This window comes from Megascapheus bottae, chromosome 11, assembly GCF_031878675.1.
Source record: "Megascapheus bottae isolate mThoBot1 chromosome 11, mThoBot2.hap1, whole genome shotgun sequence".
Lineage (NCBI taxonomy): Eukaryota > Metazoa > Chordata > Mammalia > Rodentia > Geomyidae > Megascapheus > Megascapheus bottae.
In genome coordinates, this window is record NC_143519.1 from 37,147,336 (window position 1) to 37,164,309 (window position 16,974).

At 35.5% G+C, this 16,974-nt stretch overlaps 1 pseudogene; it reads right to left on the bottom strand.

Annotated features, from left to right (window-relative positions):
• Positions 1 to 1,168: 1,168 nt before the first annotated feature.
• LOC150056903 (COP9 signalosome complex subunit 4 pseudogene) overlaps positions 1,169 to 16,974 on the bottom strand; it is a 155,594-nt pseudogene continuing 139,788 nt past the window's right edge.

A 16,974-nucleotide genomic window follows, 5' to 3' on the forward strand; every position in this document is an offset into this window, starting at 1 on the left:
AAGACATGAGGGTGAATTTTGAAACACATGACTATCATATTCATTGTGAGAAACACAGAGGCATTTTAGCAATGGCAATTGTAAAGCAAATGAGATACTTTTCATAAATATATCCAATAAGTTTGCAAAGCAAATTCGTATGTGAGTGTGTGTGTCTGTGTGTGTGTGTGTGTGCAAGAGAGAGAGAGAGAGAGAGAGAGAGAGAGAGAGAGAGAGAGAGAGAGAGAGAGAGAGAGAGAGAGAGAGAGGAGAGAGTCTGTCTTTTTCTTTTTTTTTTCTTGTTTGGTCCATCACTTACAGGAAATGTCAAGAGATTCTGAGGACCACCTGGAGTTGCTTTAACTTCAGTCCCCAGAGAAGCCTGTAAAGGTCAAGTATCCTGTCCCACTGGTTCTCAGATTCCTTTACATGATACAGTTCCTAGTTAATCTTCCTTGTCCGTGTGAAACTCACATGTGAGTTTTCTAGATAGAAATGATACGCATTCTTTTCGCTCTGGAAACTGAGATATTTCTTATGGACTCAAGGGGTTCCTCTTACATTTTAAAGATAGAATTTAAATTATTGAAATTAAAAAGATGAAAAGATTAAATTAGCTATTAAAAAATTCTCTGGGAACCCATTATGCTGTAGTACTATACATTGTTTTAAAATATAAGAATTCAGATTATAAAGGAATGTAAGGAATACATTTAAGTGAATTTAAAATTACATATCTACCATGACATCTCAGTGTACAAAAATATATCCATATGCATGAATGTACAGACACAGGAACCCAAGGTCACATAGAAATCAGCTCAAAATATCTTTTTTGTTCATTTCTCCATTTTATTAGAATGACCACATTTGGAGAGGCACAGAGCACTTAAGTTTTACATGACTAGAAAGTTATCACAAATCCCAAACCTTTTATTCACAGATATTTCACCTCTGTTTAAAGAAAAAGCTTTCAAGACATCTGAGTTAGCTTGATACCAGACCCTGAATATATGGGAACTACATGTTTAAATGCTTGGACTTTCTGCTCTATTATCCTCTTTAAACAGAATCCAGCATAAAAGGGAGTGCAATGTGTAAGGTTATGATGCAAATGCTTCAGAGGGACAGCGGAATCAATCTGCACAACATGGAAAGGACATAGTGTGCACACAAGTTCTGCAAGGATTCACTGAGCCATCTGGGCCTCCATGGCTTGTGCTGTTTGTTTGTTCTGGTGCTGTTTGAATAATTTTCTTCAGTAAGTTATTCCCTTGAAAACAAAGTGATTGGATCTGTTTGTCCCATGTTGGCAGGGCTTCTCGGGTTTCAAAATGAACTATTCCATCAATCTGGTCATACGTCCTTCCAATATCATTTGAGATGCTATTTTTTCTGCCTTAGCAGCAGGGATCTCTAAAACAGTTCCAAGTTCTTCAAAGGTAATATTATTATGTAACTTGCTTGCAGACAACAAATTGTGTTCAATAACAGCTCTGTCCAAGATACTAGAACCATCAGCTGTAGTTGCTTTCTGGTGAGACATCAGCATAGTTGCAAATTCTTGAAGTTGATTTCCTCTGATGATTCTATCTAGGTACATTTTCTCTAGAATCCCATATGCAGCCAATTGCTGGCACTTTTCATCCTTGAACAGAGTAGCCAGCATCCTAGAACGCTGCTGTCCTGCTGATGCTAAGACGGTACGGTGCAAAGCATGTTTTAAGGCCTCTAGCCTTTCACTTTCGTGGACTCTTGTCTTGTAAGAGAGCTCATTGTATCTTTGTGCAGCTTCAATGAATTTTCTTCTATAATCAAGAACATGAGCATAACATACCTTATAATGTATCTGCAACTGCTCATTGGTTGATTCATTCTGAAGCAAGGATGCTCGATTTATGCAAGCCTCTGCCTGAACAGGATCATCATCCTCCAGATATAGCCTAGCAATCTTCAAGTAGGCCTCCAGTTTATAATCTACATTGTACTGTTTTTGTCCGGTTTCCAAAGGAATTCCTACCAACAGTTGGGCTGCATTTCTCCAGTCTTCTTCTTCAGTTCAAAATATCTTAATTAATAATAGCAAAGTGTAAAAAAATAATGAAAACAATAAATATTTGATTGGAATGACGTGTTCCAGAGCAATCAATGAGGTAAATTCCTCCTATGTCCGTCTTCTATTCTGTTCGAAATGCTGAGTCCACAAATATGCTAACATCAGCTTTGTGAAGCGAACGAAACTCACTTCATGGAGTTTACTGATATATGGTGATTATCACATTCAGAAATACTGTCACAGATACTCCTAGGACAATGTTTAATCTGGGCGTCTTTTGATCTGTCAAGTTGAAACATGAAATCCATCTACCCAGTAAAGAATCTCACCAGCTTTCCTCAAGGAACAGTTTGTTTTGACAGACAAGAAAAATATTAATCCTGCAATTAATTTATGCATTGGATGTAAAAGTACAGAAGAGAAATTAGGGTAAAGAGTAATTAAGGATTGACTCCCAAGTTGACATAAGGCAAATATGACATTACAGTATTGATTCACAAATGGAAAAAAGGTGCAAGTTCAAAGTCCACAAAAGTCATTTTTGATGGGGCATATTGAAAATCTATGATGAACATGAAACTTTAGTTTCAGTTCCCTACTTGCTCTTCAGTGAAATTAAAATCCAAGTCTACAAATTTTTCTCAGCCTCATATCCATTCTGAATGGATTTTGTAATTTCTTTTTTTCTGAACAATGATAATATTAGTATAGCAGGTAATAATGGAATCAGAAGTATCATGAAGGTCAATATTTATGTCAATGTGCCATATTCAGGACTTCCAATTTGTTCTTCTTACTCAGTTATGCAATTAGTTCTCACAGTTGGCCTTAGTAATTTGCACAATGCTCTTCCTTATATACAAGTTAAGTGCTACCAAAACTTTTTAAAATGCCAACCAAATTCATTTGCTTTGGCTAAACCTTGAAGATTATTTTAGCCAGGACCAGCAAATGATTCTGTGTCAAACACGCCAGAGATCATTTGAACAACAAATAGCTTTAAATGATTTATTTGAACAACAAATAGCCTTATATGATAATACTTTCAAGTAAAGAAGACAAGGGAAAAAAACCTAGGTTTTTAGCATCTCTTGTTCAACTTATAATATAAATTAGGCTGGGTCACTGAATGTCACTGAATACAAGTTGACTTCAAGTCTGTGTTAAAGTTACTATGACTTTCATCCTCTAACTGTATAATACTGCAATATTATAAAACCTAAAAAAAGGAAACTCTGAATGAAATGTGCGGAACTGTAGCACAAACTGCTTTCTTTGGGAAATAAGTAAATTAACTCATTAGCTAAATTAAATCTGAATAAAATGTCAACATACACGCAAAGACACATAAACACACATATATAGAAAGGCTTGTATTTATGAATAGCACACATTATTTCCATGGCTTGATAATTAAAATATTAAACCTTTTCCATGTGAAGACATTATTTATTTTTGGATGCCATCACTCTTAGAAGCAGCACATCTATACAAAATAGATTTGAATAACAATTCACAAAATGAGTACCTTTTATTCCCAGGCTCAAAGGTTTTATTCAAATCTAGTAATTTTGTTAGTTTATCCTATTTTTCCAATAAAATAGGATTATTTAATCAACACCATCAGGTTTCATTCTCTACGTTACTAACAGGAAGTTATTACACAATAATATACTACTATACTAAGAAAGGTGTTTATTGATGGTAGTGGTGGCTCGCAGCCATAATCCTAACTACACAGGAGACTGAGAGTTAAGGACTATGATTCACATTAGCCTGGGCATAAAAGGTTCCCTCTTTAAGTAGCAAAGAAAAAGAGCGGACTGAAGATGTGTCATAACTGGTAGAGTATCACCTATAAGCCGACATTCAGCAATAACACAATCCCATGAATTTAAGCTGTGGTTTAGAAAGAGAGAAAGAGACAGGAATAGAGAGAGAGGAATATAGATAAAGTGGAGAAAAGAAGGGAGGAAATAAGGGAAAGAACTTTTTGATACTCTAAACCTTGTTCCTTGATAGTGAATCTGAAAATCATGATGTCATATGGAATATTAGTTATAAAAATATGCTGTAAGGTTCCAGATAGTTTTAAAAAAGTTATTTTAGGGAGGCAATCACCATTACTTGAAATCAGAGCCTTATGGTTAGCCATGAAAAGACAGCACTTGTGTTGGGAGTTTGGCCTAGTGGTAAAGTGCTTACTTAATAATATGCAGGAAGAACCAGATTCCATTCCTCGGTAGCACATACATTTAAAAAAAAAAAGCACTTTAGTTCATCTTTAATCTTTTAACTGTTAAGTAGAATAACAAAAGCTGGGGGCGGGGAGAAGCATAGAAGCATATACAATTAAACAATTTTAGTCCCAAGTATTTTCAACTAATTTCTGGTGGTCAGAATTGTAGAGGGGATATAGTTTAGGAAGGGCAGGGTGGCCTACACCTAGTGTTTTGGGGTTATACAGGTAAGATTTAGTTATAATGAGTCATTCAGCAAGCAAGTAGTTTAAGGTCTTGTCTACTCCTACACAGGTCCAAAAAGAGAGAATGGTTTAGGGACAAAGAAATAGATACAAAATAGAGGCTGAGACACCAAGCAAGCTTTGTGGTTTAGATAATTTTGTGTCCAAGTAAAGAATCAGTGCTATTCAACAAAAATGTTTAAGTACCTGTTACAAAATCTTGACCATAAAACCAAGTTTTCAACAACTTCTTCACATTCTTAAATAGTTCATAGATCACTTTTATAATTCACATAAACATTTCTCCAGTATGGTACTAGACATACATAAATCTATTTAGAGATATTTGAAGATTACAGTAGACAAATTATTTTCAGAGTAATATTTTATAGCAAGAAAAATAGGAAATAATGTTACAATTGGCAGACACAAATGATAGGTTAATGAAGACTAATCAGTTAAATATTAACAAAAATTTATTCAGCCCTCTTTTAACATTGATATTTCTCCTTATAAGTATTGCCTTACTTTATCAATAATCCTGTTACACAATGTAGAGAGAATGCTTTACCTTTGTATCATATCATCTTTGACAACTGAACAGACTACTCAGCTCTGAATAATTTCTGTGAGCAATACTTTATTACCTTACCTGTCCTCAGGGAGAATCACTTTGCTCTGTTCATAAAACTCCTCCTACCTTTAATGTTTCACATTAGTAATTTTCCATCAGCCAATAGCTTTCCCTACTCTTGGGTTATGAATGTTTGCATGTTATATTAAAATCGTATTCAGGGCTCCACTGGGGACTCTATCATATTTCCCACGTAAAATTTGTTTGCTAATTTATCTATGTTACACTCCAGTATATATATATATATATATATATATATATATATATATATATATTCTTCTTAGCACTGCTCACATGCAGAGATAACACAAGGAAAGGAATGAGTTTTGAGGATAACGACATCATATCTACAGTGTTTTCCCTGCCTACATTAAGAACCTCCTTTGCATGGAAGTGTTTAAAATGAAAATTTGATTCCAAACTGGCAGGAGCATTGCAAAAATTTGGGGGTTTATCAGCCTACATTTGAAAGCACACAATTATTTACTTAACTTCTTCAAAATATCTAAATAGTCAGGCTAAGTAGTGATGGGCTGTGTCTTTTAATATTTGAATGAAAACTATCTGTAGCTCTGAAAATTTACAGAATCAGTCTGCTTTGGTTCCCAAGTACTTAGCAGCTTTGATCAGGTTTTGCTGTAGCTAAAACAATATCCTTATTTTTTGTACACTAGCTTTGATGAGAGGTAAATTTCTTTGGAGAAGAAAAATATGAAAACAGTTTGATCCCCAATCCCATCTCTTCAGTGTAAACCAGTGTTATCATCGATAATGTTCTTATGGCATGAGATTGTATTGTTCAAAACTGCATTTCATGAAGCAGTCATAAGAGATTTTCAAATACCATCAAGTGAACACTTTGAATAGTAAGATAACAAAAGCAGAGTTTATCTCTTTTTGATAATAAGTCTTTTGTGATTTCACTTGTGTACTTAAGAAACCATTTACATTAACTGCAGCAAAATAACAACAACCACAACCCATTTAACAGTAGGAGAAAAATGAGCCCCTCAGAAAGCTAAGCTTGTGACTTGCAGACTCTTTAATTCTTATTATGTAATATAGACTTTTATCATGTACTATAAATGATAAACTTTGCAAGCCAACAGAAGCACATTCACTCCTATCAAAATGCTTTGCTAAAAACCTATGCCACTTCTTTTTCACTGATTAAGGAAATACATTCCACTGCCCACATTCCTACATTAGAGACACTCCCATTATTTTCCATAAGATCTAATAGAGCGTTCTTGATTTCAATCAGGTCAGACATGCTGTCAGAGTCTCATCCTGATGCATCAGTGACAAGGTGCATCAGAGCCGTCAAAAGTTTATAACATGTAATAAAAACGGAACTAAAGTCAAGCATGTTATCCTCTCACAGGCCAAGGGGGACTCTAGGCAACTAGTGATTTGTAGGCTCCATTACATCCCAAATGCTCAATGTATCTGGCCCTTGGCAGGGTGTCAAGGACAAGAAATAATCAGTCTTTAGAGATCACTTTTGAAATGCTATGCACTCAGCTTCCTTCAGGTGAATCATTCTTTCCATGTTGTCAGGATCCACTGATGAAAGCTGACGACTTTCAATCGCCGGTGACAAGTGAAGCATCAGCTCTCCGTATGTAGAAAATGATATTGTGTGCACAGCTCTCACCAGGCGTGCAATGAGTGATGAGCCAGGGATCCTAGTGAACTCCCTTTTCAAAGCCAAAATGAAAAACCAGAAAGATGGATGTGATTCTGTACCCTACCGCCCAGTGGTCCTCAGAAGTATACACAGGAGGACACCTACATTTTTATTTACAGATAGTTTATGTCTACAAGATGTCAGAAGACAAAATTAACTCAACTTTGAGACCTTAATTGGCTATAACTCAGCCACCCTTCATTACATAAAACCTTCATTATAGAAGATATTGCAATGAGCCAAATGAGCAGTGTTTTATCATAGAAAGAAAAGAGCCTATAAAAGGAGAAATAAAGAAAAGTAAGCTGGGAACCAGTGACACCAGCCTGTAATCCTAGGTATTCAGGAGGTTGAGATCTGAAGACAGTAAGAAGCCATAATGCACGTACCTCCAATTAAGAACTAAACTGTTAGAAGTGGAGCTGTGGCACAAGTGGAACAGAATCCAATGCCTAGGCTAGGAACTGGAGTCTTGATACACACACACACACACACATACACACACACACACACACTCACACACACACTCATATTGTTCATTCAAACTTATATTCTTTATAAGGTAGGCTCAGGAGACAGACAGGAGAAAATACATTGAAAATAAAGTAATTAAGACAGGTATAGTAGTAAGTGCCTGTAACACACAATAATCAGGGGGCAAAGGCAAAAGGATTATGAGTTCTTTCTGCTCTAGGTTACAAAATGAGTCTTAAAATAATAATTGGTTAATATCAAATGATATAGGCAAGACTGGCATAAATTGCTTACATTTAGAATTCTAGTTACTCAGAGAGATTGAGATCTGGGGACTGAGGTTTGAAGCTAGCTGGGGTAGGCAAATCCAAGAGGCAAACAGATTATTTTTAACTCATTGACTTGAGATTTGAGCATGAGTGACATCAGGTTGATTCTAACCTAGTATATGGGTCCTGGTGCATGAGTTTAATCATAAGCAATGGGAACTTGTTTATTTTATTTAATAAAAATAAATTGTGTCTTTATGCCTAATTCTTTCTCTGTCCTCTCTCTCTCTCTCTCTCTCTCTCTCTCTCTCTCTCTCTCTCTCTCTCTCTCTCTCTCTCTCTCTCAAAAGGTCAATGGTTTATTTGAAGGTAAAAGGAAATCTATGAAACAAAGAATTAGCAGTATTTGGAGGTGTGGTTCAGTTGGTAGAAAAGTGGCAATTGTGAGAATGTCGCATGTACTTAGTTTGTGTCTAGGTCTTGAATCCCAAGAAGAAAAGAGAAAATAACTAGCAGATTCCTCAAGCAGGTAGAGGATAACCCTGTCAATCCATGAGAAAAATCAGTAACTGAATCTCTTGACTCATAACTATCGATTGATACCAAGTGTCTAAGTCATGTGGAAGGGAATGAAGCAAAGTGGCTTCATTGCATTACCTTGCACTGTGTATAAAATATGAGCTTTAGTCAATTAATTTACACATCCTAAGGAATACTTCTAAACAAACAAGATAAATAAAAAGACTGAGATTTATGCTACTTTACTTTCTAAACTGTGTAACATGGTTTACTTCTAGGACTCTTGACTGGATAACACTGTAGAAAACTGTGTCATCACAATTGTAAGTAATTGAAAGCTTTCCCTTGTTTGAGTCCTGTATCACCTAAATTAACCTGTCAGAAACAACTTATTCTTGTTTGATGATCTCAGGCAATGAGATGCCTTTATTCTTAGTATCCCAAACATCTTATGTTTAAAAGTATGGCAGGTGCTTTTTCATAACTATATATATACAGGTGTTATTGATTTTTTTACCTAGCAGGTTTTTTTTGAGTTCTCATGATAGATTATTTTGGCTCATTAGAATCCCAATCACAATAAAATCAATACTATTTACACCAAAACATATTCTGGAAGAAAGTTCAACATCACAGAAAGCTGAAAATAATTATAAGCTCAGAAAAAGAAATCTATGTGTGTATTAAGAAGCCAAAGAACAGAATTCTTTTAAATAATATTGCAAATGGAAGAAAATGCAATGCTCTCTTTTAAATTCTATTGATCGATATATTGATTGATCAATCAATCTGTCAAAACAGTCAAGATTCAGGATATTGGCAATCTTTCAAAAAAGTAATGAAACTCCAGCAAAGTACTTTCCTGAATCTCCTGACAAAAAAAGGCTTTACTTCTCTCTGGCTGCCCTAAACTTTACACTGTGTCCTTTCTCACTCTGGGTCCCTGACCTCCCTTTGTGTGGAGCAGTTACTTTTTAGAAGTTGTCAATGTGAATTATTTCTTTTCCCCTTGAGAAGTAAATCCTTTCTTAAAAAAATACCAAAGATTTTTACAGCCCAGAAATATCTTTCAAGACTTGAGAATCATCTTCTCAAATATATCCACCAAGCAAAGTAACTCTATCTCTTTTCCTTAGCACGAAACTTTTGCCAAGTTGGGAAAAAATTTTCCTATCATAATTTAGGATGTGAGGAGCACACTTCCTTAAAATGAATCAACCCAGTAAATATTTATTATCTTCCAGTCATTTTGGTCATGTGATCTTTCATTAAGTCAGTCAAGTTAGTTCTCTCTCTCTCTCTCTTTCTCTCTCTCTCTCCCTCTCTCTCTCTCTCTCTCTCTCTCTCTCTCTCTCTCTCTCTCTCTCTCTCTCTCTTCTCTCTCTCTCTCTCTCTCTCTCTCTCTCTCTTTCTCTCTCTCTCTCTCTCTCTCTCTCTCTCTCTCTCTCTCTCTCTCTCTCTCCTCTCTCTCTTTCTCTCTCCCCCTCCCTCCCTCCCTCTCCTTCTCCCTCTTTCTCTTCTTTGCTTCAGTTCAATCTTTCGTTTGTCACCACTACAAAGTTTCTACTTACAAGGTAGAAGGTACAGCATTTTAAAACAGAATGTACATCAGGAAGAAGACAAAGGGAAACCCTTTTCTAATAGTGAAATATACCCCAAATACTATCTTCATGAGAATATGTGGAAGTGAAAGTTAGCATGTAGGCCAGCTCAGACTGCCTCAACAAAATACTATAGACTGGGTGGTTTTAAAATATCAGATATTTATTATTTAAAATTTTGGAGGCTGGACAGTCCAAGATTAAGGTATGGGTAGTTTCCAATGAATATCAGTAAAGGTTGACAGAAATCTTTCAGGAATTTTCCTTTTCACTGTATTCTTTCTGGCAGAAAAAGGGAAAGGAGAACAGAGAATTCAAAAGTAAAAGATAGGAGGAAAAGAAAAGAGGAACGGGGAGAGGGAAGAAGGGAGGGAAGGAATTGAGAAGAGGGAAAGAGGAAGGAGAGAAGCTGGAGAAAAAGAGGGGGGGAAGAGATAAGTGCAGGGGAAGAGATAAAATAATCTGTTCTTCTACCTTTATAAAATTATTCACATCGTGGGAATAACAGGGTCTGACCCTCACAATTTGTTCTAATTATATTTATTTAATTAAATATTTATTTTTCATGCGTATTCATTTCCTGAAAGCATCATATCTAAATATAATCACTTTGCTGGTGAGGACTTACCTTATGAATTAGTTGAAATGGGAGACAAATGTTAAGCTCCAAACTGAAAATATGATTACAAGAGAATCAGACAAGCGGGTAAGTTGGACAGGGGAGAAAGAACACAAGTAGAGCCTGTAGATATACTTAGAATACTAGGAGGAGATGAATATCTCTACTGAACTATTGCTAGGATATTTTGCTATTAAAATATTGCTAAGATGTATAGAAAACTAAGTCCAATTACTTATTCCATTGAAAATTATAACTTAGACATGAAAGAGAATCTGAACGTTAACCCCAGTTGGATGTGCTCTCATTATGACTGTCAGCATTGCAACAAACAGACTCATTTCGTTTACTAGCATGTCAGATGCAGTATCCATATAACATCATTTTGTCATTGGCAAGCTCTTATCACTACCAAGTATTGAATTCTGATAATATATGTGTATATATGTATATATATGTATATATGTTATCAGAATACATATAGATATAGTGGCTTTACCACTGGATCTTCCAAATTACTCTATAGCCATCTGTATATCAACTTTGTTTGCCTTGCTTTTGTCCTAAATGAGCTAGTTTAGGAGTTCAGTCTCACCTTTATGCCCTTTCACTGCACCCCACCACACTCATTCTCAGCAATTCCCCCTCTTACCTCACAGAGACTGGATAACATCAGATCACATCTCTCTTTCATATTCTTCAATCCTGCACCCTCTAATATATCTTAATTGTCGCCAATGCGTCCTCCCTTCTCTCTTCACAGGAGTGTTTGGAAACTAGAACTAGTATATTATTGTTTCCATCTCCTTTATGTGCTGAATTACAGAGCACTATATATGGTAGAGCTCTATTGAATGTACAAATCCCTTAGTGTCCAGAAACACATAATAACACACCACAATGGATCTTAGCTGCTAGGGAAGCTATTAAAAAGATTAATAATAGTATTTCTAATATTTAAGCATTTTTACATGTTGAACATTTTTCCCCAATCAACACAATCATATCATCCTTCACTGCTATTAAGCAACATTGATAAAAACAAAAACAGAACAACTTCTAGCTTTTCACAAGATAATTAAATATTCTTGAGGATATTCATAGGTGGTGATATATATGTCAGCACATTCTGAAATTTAGAATCAGTAGTTCCTCATTTATCCAGTATTAAACTCTGAAGGAAACTAATTGTAGGAACGTGACCCCCCTCAGTTTTCATGGCTCTAGTCAGGCCTTATCTTATTAGTGCTTTTAACATGCTCAAGTTTCTCTCAAGATAAAATATAGCATTTCAGGATTGTCCTTCACAAATTTTCCTTTCATCAAGGTATTATGAATATTTCAGCCCATTTATTTATCTGTGTCTCTTCCATCATCTAATTCTTCTATCATTCCTTCTTCTCTCCATTTTTCATCATCACTATTGCAGTCATCTGACTGATTCCCTGATTACTGGGGCTTGAAAGCAGGGCCTGAGCACTGTCTTTGAGCTTCTTTCCATTCAAGGCTACACTCTACCACTTGAACTACAGAGCCACTTCTGGCCTTTTCTGTTTATGTGCTACTTAGGAATTGCACCCAGGTCTTCATGAATGATAGGCAAGCATTCTACCATTAAGCCACACTCCCAGCACAAGCATATCATTTTCAATGCAGGCAATTTGATCAAACTCTAGATATCTCTCCAGTGTTTTCAGGTATTTCTCCTTATACTGATATCTTTCTGATTTCTTTTTAGACTTATTTTTACAGCTTGAATATGTGTTTTTAGTCTATGGTTAAGTGACTCACTGTTGGATCAGTTACTCATCGCTTCTTTCGAAAAAAAAGAACTTATCAGAGATATACCTAAAAATAAAATAAAAAGCCACACTTCGTGTTATTAATGAGCTATTTCATGCATACACTTCACCTGGGTGGTTTTTGTGTCATCATCCTAGTTGATCAGCACACTAGCATGCAGATGACATGTTTTTCCAACATTTGAAAACGCAACCTGAGTGGAATTCTGTATTTGAACTACAACCAATTTCTTACTTCCATTTATTTATACATTTGATGTTTATTTTTTTTATTTCTGCTTTGATTGTCAAATAGTTTTCCCTTCTGTGAGTTTATAGCTCTGCATCAAGAGTGTGCATTGTTCTAAGATCAGATTTACTTGCTTTTATAGGCAATATAGTAGGAATCCTGTGTTTTGTTCCCCACTATTGCCTTTTCTTTTCTTTTCTTATTATGTCTGACACTGTGAAGAAGATTTGGATTCATACACAGCTTCAGTCAGTCTTAACAACGTGAAACAACATATTGATATGAGGATTGTGGGCGCAATTTACACAAATGTCCTACTTGAAATATTCTAATGGACCTGCTGCTAAAATTAGCATGCTTTGATGAGAAACACTGCTTTTGAGCAGGAAAAAATAAACTAGAAAGTGAAATCCTGGCTTTAATTTACAGTGACACATTGAAAAAAATGATACTTTCTAAATTTTACTAAAGCTTGCATGTGAAAGACCTCTAAAACTTTTTCTACACTCTATTATTATATATGTTGGGACACAATTGATTTTTTAAAGAAATTACAAACCATTCAAAGTTCAAACTATGAAAATTCCTATGTAGAAGAAAAATGCAGATATCTCTCAGATGGATTAGAGATGATGGATATTGACCTATAATGACCAGAGAGTAATATATATTTGCTGAGAAAAAATGGCAATGATTTCAGGTGTAGCTAAACTTAGTCTTATGCTAAAATAACTATGATTTTGTCAGTCAGTATGTTTCAGTGGGTCTAGGAGAAGTGGTGCACAGTATCTAGTAATTAAAATTACTAGATATACTGACAGAAGAGGTTTGTAAATTCCAAGCCTCTGTCTCAAAAACAACTGAATCAACCAACAAATAGGATCGATCACAAGGTTGAAGTGTTTTCTTGACCCTAATTGAACTAGTTGAAGCTGATTTCCGCCTGCTGAAAATACATCTACTTTTGTGGTTCCAACCTCTGTTATTAGTATTCAACCTGTTAAATGGTTTGGGTTTCTGGTTTGGTTTGTTCATTTAACCTCTCCTAAGGTTAACAAGTCTGTTATGTGACTGATTTCAATAAGACTCACATGGCAGTACATATACCAACTATCTCCTTTTGAGCTATGTCTCTTTCCTACACATAATTTAGGTAATTTAAGACAAAAAAATGGTTTCTGTAGGGAAGAAATATCTTTATTGGTTTTCTCTGAGATATATATTTTTCCACTGGAAAGAATTTGGTATGTAAGATTAAGTCCATCAAAATGTTGCTAAATGGATATTCAAAATATATTCTCAGTATTTATCCTTAATCTTCAGTTTTATGTCACCTTTTTTTATTCTACTGTTTTGTCAGTTTTGCACATTTTAAGCAAATAGGATCAAACTTTGTTCCAATGCAGAAAACCCTCCAAGTTTGTGCACTCTTTCTTTTGTTTAGATTCTGCTGACGAATCAGTTTTCTTCTAAATTCATCATTCTTGCAGTATCCTCTCTGGTGCAGCAACCAGAAACAAATCCAGGCTCCATCCACATTGTTTTTCACCTCTTCATTAGTAAATTAAACTCCTTAGTGTATCTCTTTTCTATGTTGTCACAGAAATGGGGACCAAGACATGAGAGTGTATCAATGTATGTGAAGTAATGCACCCTCTATCTGGTGAATATAATGTAACCCTTCTATTAATTGCAATAAAAACTATGAAAAAAAGAAATGTATTCATTATCTGATAGATGTAACTGTAACCCCCTCTACATCATATTTACAATAATAGTAAAATATATTTGAAAAAAGAAAAAAAAACAAAAAAAACTTGTGCTCAGAATCATACATGACAACCTCGCTGACATTCCACTGATCAAAGCTAGCAATTTGACATATCATCTCATATTAAAATTGGAACATCAGCATGTAAATGAAATTTGGATAGAGGTCTTTATAGTTAAAATTAGTGTAAATGATGCCATAAACTTCTTTAATGTTTCTAAATAAAATGACTGGTATCCTTACCTTATTTAGAAGTCATGTTAAGATGGACAGAGAGTCAGTGAAGTGTGGCATATGGGGATTAAAATTGAGATGGAAGAGATTAACCTGAAAACCAAAGAACAAATAGTGTTGTTGCTACGTATCAAAGACTGCAAAGGAGATAGAGGACACTTTCTCCCTTGGGAGCTCCAGAAAGAACTAAACCTATCCCCAAATTGGAATTCTGTCCTTCTAGGATTTTTTTTTCTGAACTACCCAATACCACTTGCTGCTATGGCTTCCCTAGGAAATAAATTTACACAGGATGATGGAATTCATCAGAGTTTGGATAAATAGCCTTCCCATAGATGAGACAATAAAAACAGCCCAAGTTGATATCATAGATTATTTTTATATGAGTGTGACTATAATAAGGAGACTTCAAGCCTATATTTTGAACTGATGGTCCCGATATTTCTTGTTTTCTGATTTCTGAGAAAACTGAATTAAAGTGTCATGATTCAAGTTGATAATCTGACAGACAGGAATAAATGGCATTCACAAAGGCAAAGAGATACTTGAGGAATGACATAACAGCTCTGAGGATTTTTTTTTCTGTGTAATGATACATTTTGTTGCTGAAAGTGAGCTATACAACTTGTGAATAGGGATGGGAGGGAAATACTAGGGGAGAGTGAAGGAAGAGGAGACACGATCCCAAAAGAAATATACTCATTACCTGGCTTATGTAACTATAACCCCTCTGCATATTACATTTATAATAATTATTTTTAACAATGAAAACATTTTAAAACAACAAATCTTACATTATAGGCTACATCTCTAATATTGACCAAATGCATAATGGGGTGTGATATATATTGCTGGCACCTGGTGCCTTTGACTATAAAATATCTCTGACATAAGAGGGATATTAGTCTCACTGGACCTTGAAGGCACTTTCTTTGACCTCTTACCAGTAGCATGAGATTTGCGTAAGTGATATATCTCATAGTTTTACAGGGTAACTGAATGTTGTTGGAAGGTTTTAGGGGATCTTGACAAGGAATACTCCTTTTCTACTTTTGGTTGTTCTGTAATGACTCAGGAGACATGAGCTTGTATTGGCTTCTTCTTTTGGATATGTGTTTCTAAGACCTCTGCTGTTGCATTTTTCCTTCAGGTTTTACCTACCTACCGTTGGTCTTTCTCCTATTACATTTTATACCCTTTGGGTGTCTAGTCATGTGAGAGGTTTATATCTGAACTATATAAACTTGCTAAGATAAAAATCCAGTAAGCACACACAATGCTCTATTGAAAGTTGGCTGTAGAAAAACAAATTCTTTCCAACTCTTAGAATTACTGACCAAGACACAGACAGTGGGCAATGTCTAGAGACACCCCTAGTGGTTACAGCTTTGAGACTGAGTATTAATATCTGATGTATGAATCCTAACATGCTGGTAAACATTCCACAATGCATAGGAGAATCTCAAGGATTGAAGAATAACCCTGTCCAAATGTTAACTCCCAAATTTGAGATGTCCTGTTTTAAAAACATTTCTTTAACAAACTAAAAAAAGCATTTCTTTTCAAATCCATTATGGAATTAAATTTGTACTATTGCTGTTGTTTGGGAATGCCTTGATATATAGGGTCAACTGGCTTTAAATTTCTCCTCCTACCTCAGCCTCCCAAATGGTGGGATTACAGGTGTAACCACTAAATTTTGGTTTACGATGAAATATTGATGTCACTGATTTTTCCCTCTTCATTCTAGCCACAAGTTATGTGGAACTTCAGCTATCTGCCATGTAAGAGCTTTCAAATAAATACCTGAGAATTTCCAATTTTGAAAATGTTTTCTTTATTTTAGTCATTTAGAAATCAAAGTGATATATTTACCATAGCTCAAGGCACTAAAACTGTCTACATCACTTTCAGTCAAGAAAGATTTTTGAAAGCTACTAAATCTTGCCCATCCCATTACATTCCACACAATTACATGCACAAAGGTGGTTTGGGGATTTGGGCTTTATTAACATATCTTTCCTTTTTGAATGCTAATTATAATTTGGCATACATTTTAACATTTATTATTCCAGTATCGTCTGATGTTCTAATTTACACTCTATGTCAGCATCTAAATTGCTGCTAATCTTTCTTAAGAGTTGAGTAAAGATCCTGGCAACTTTGTTTCTTTAAACACTGCTACTGATTTGGGAACTCCCAACATCAAAGAAAAAATTGCCTTGGCAGCTTCTCACTGAGCTGGACACTCTACACCTGTTCACTTACTGCTGGGAAATGTTTACACTCTACTGACACAGACTTTATCTTCCCATCACTGAGGTCTAAAGTAGAGTAGCTGAATATGGATAATTCCTCCTGATGATGTTCCATCCTAACAGAGGAATTTGTCAGTCTTATTCTGCCTTTTCAGAAAACAATGCCTGGGCCAAAAAAGCAGGCAGGTATTGCCTCTAGAACAATCAGCTCATCAAAAGTCAGAGAACAGAAGGTTTCAATTGTACCAAAGCAATCGGCACAGTTGTGGGCATGTTAATTAGGGAGACAAGAGCACTTTCCTCAAGCTGCCCAGACTAGGGGGCCATCTGCATGACAAAATTGTCTCTGATGACATATGCAAACAGAGCTTAGCT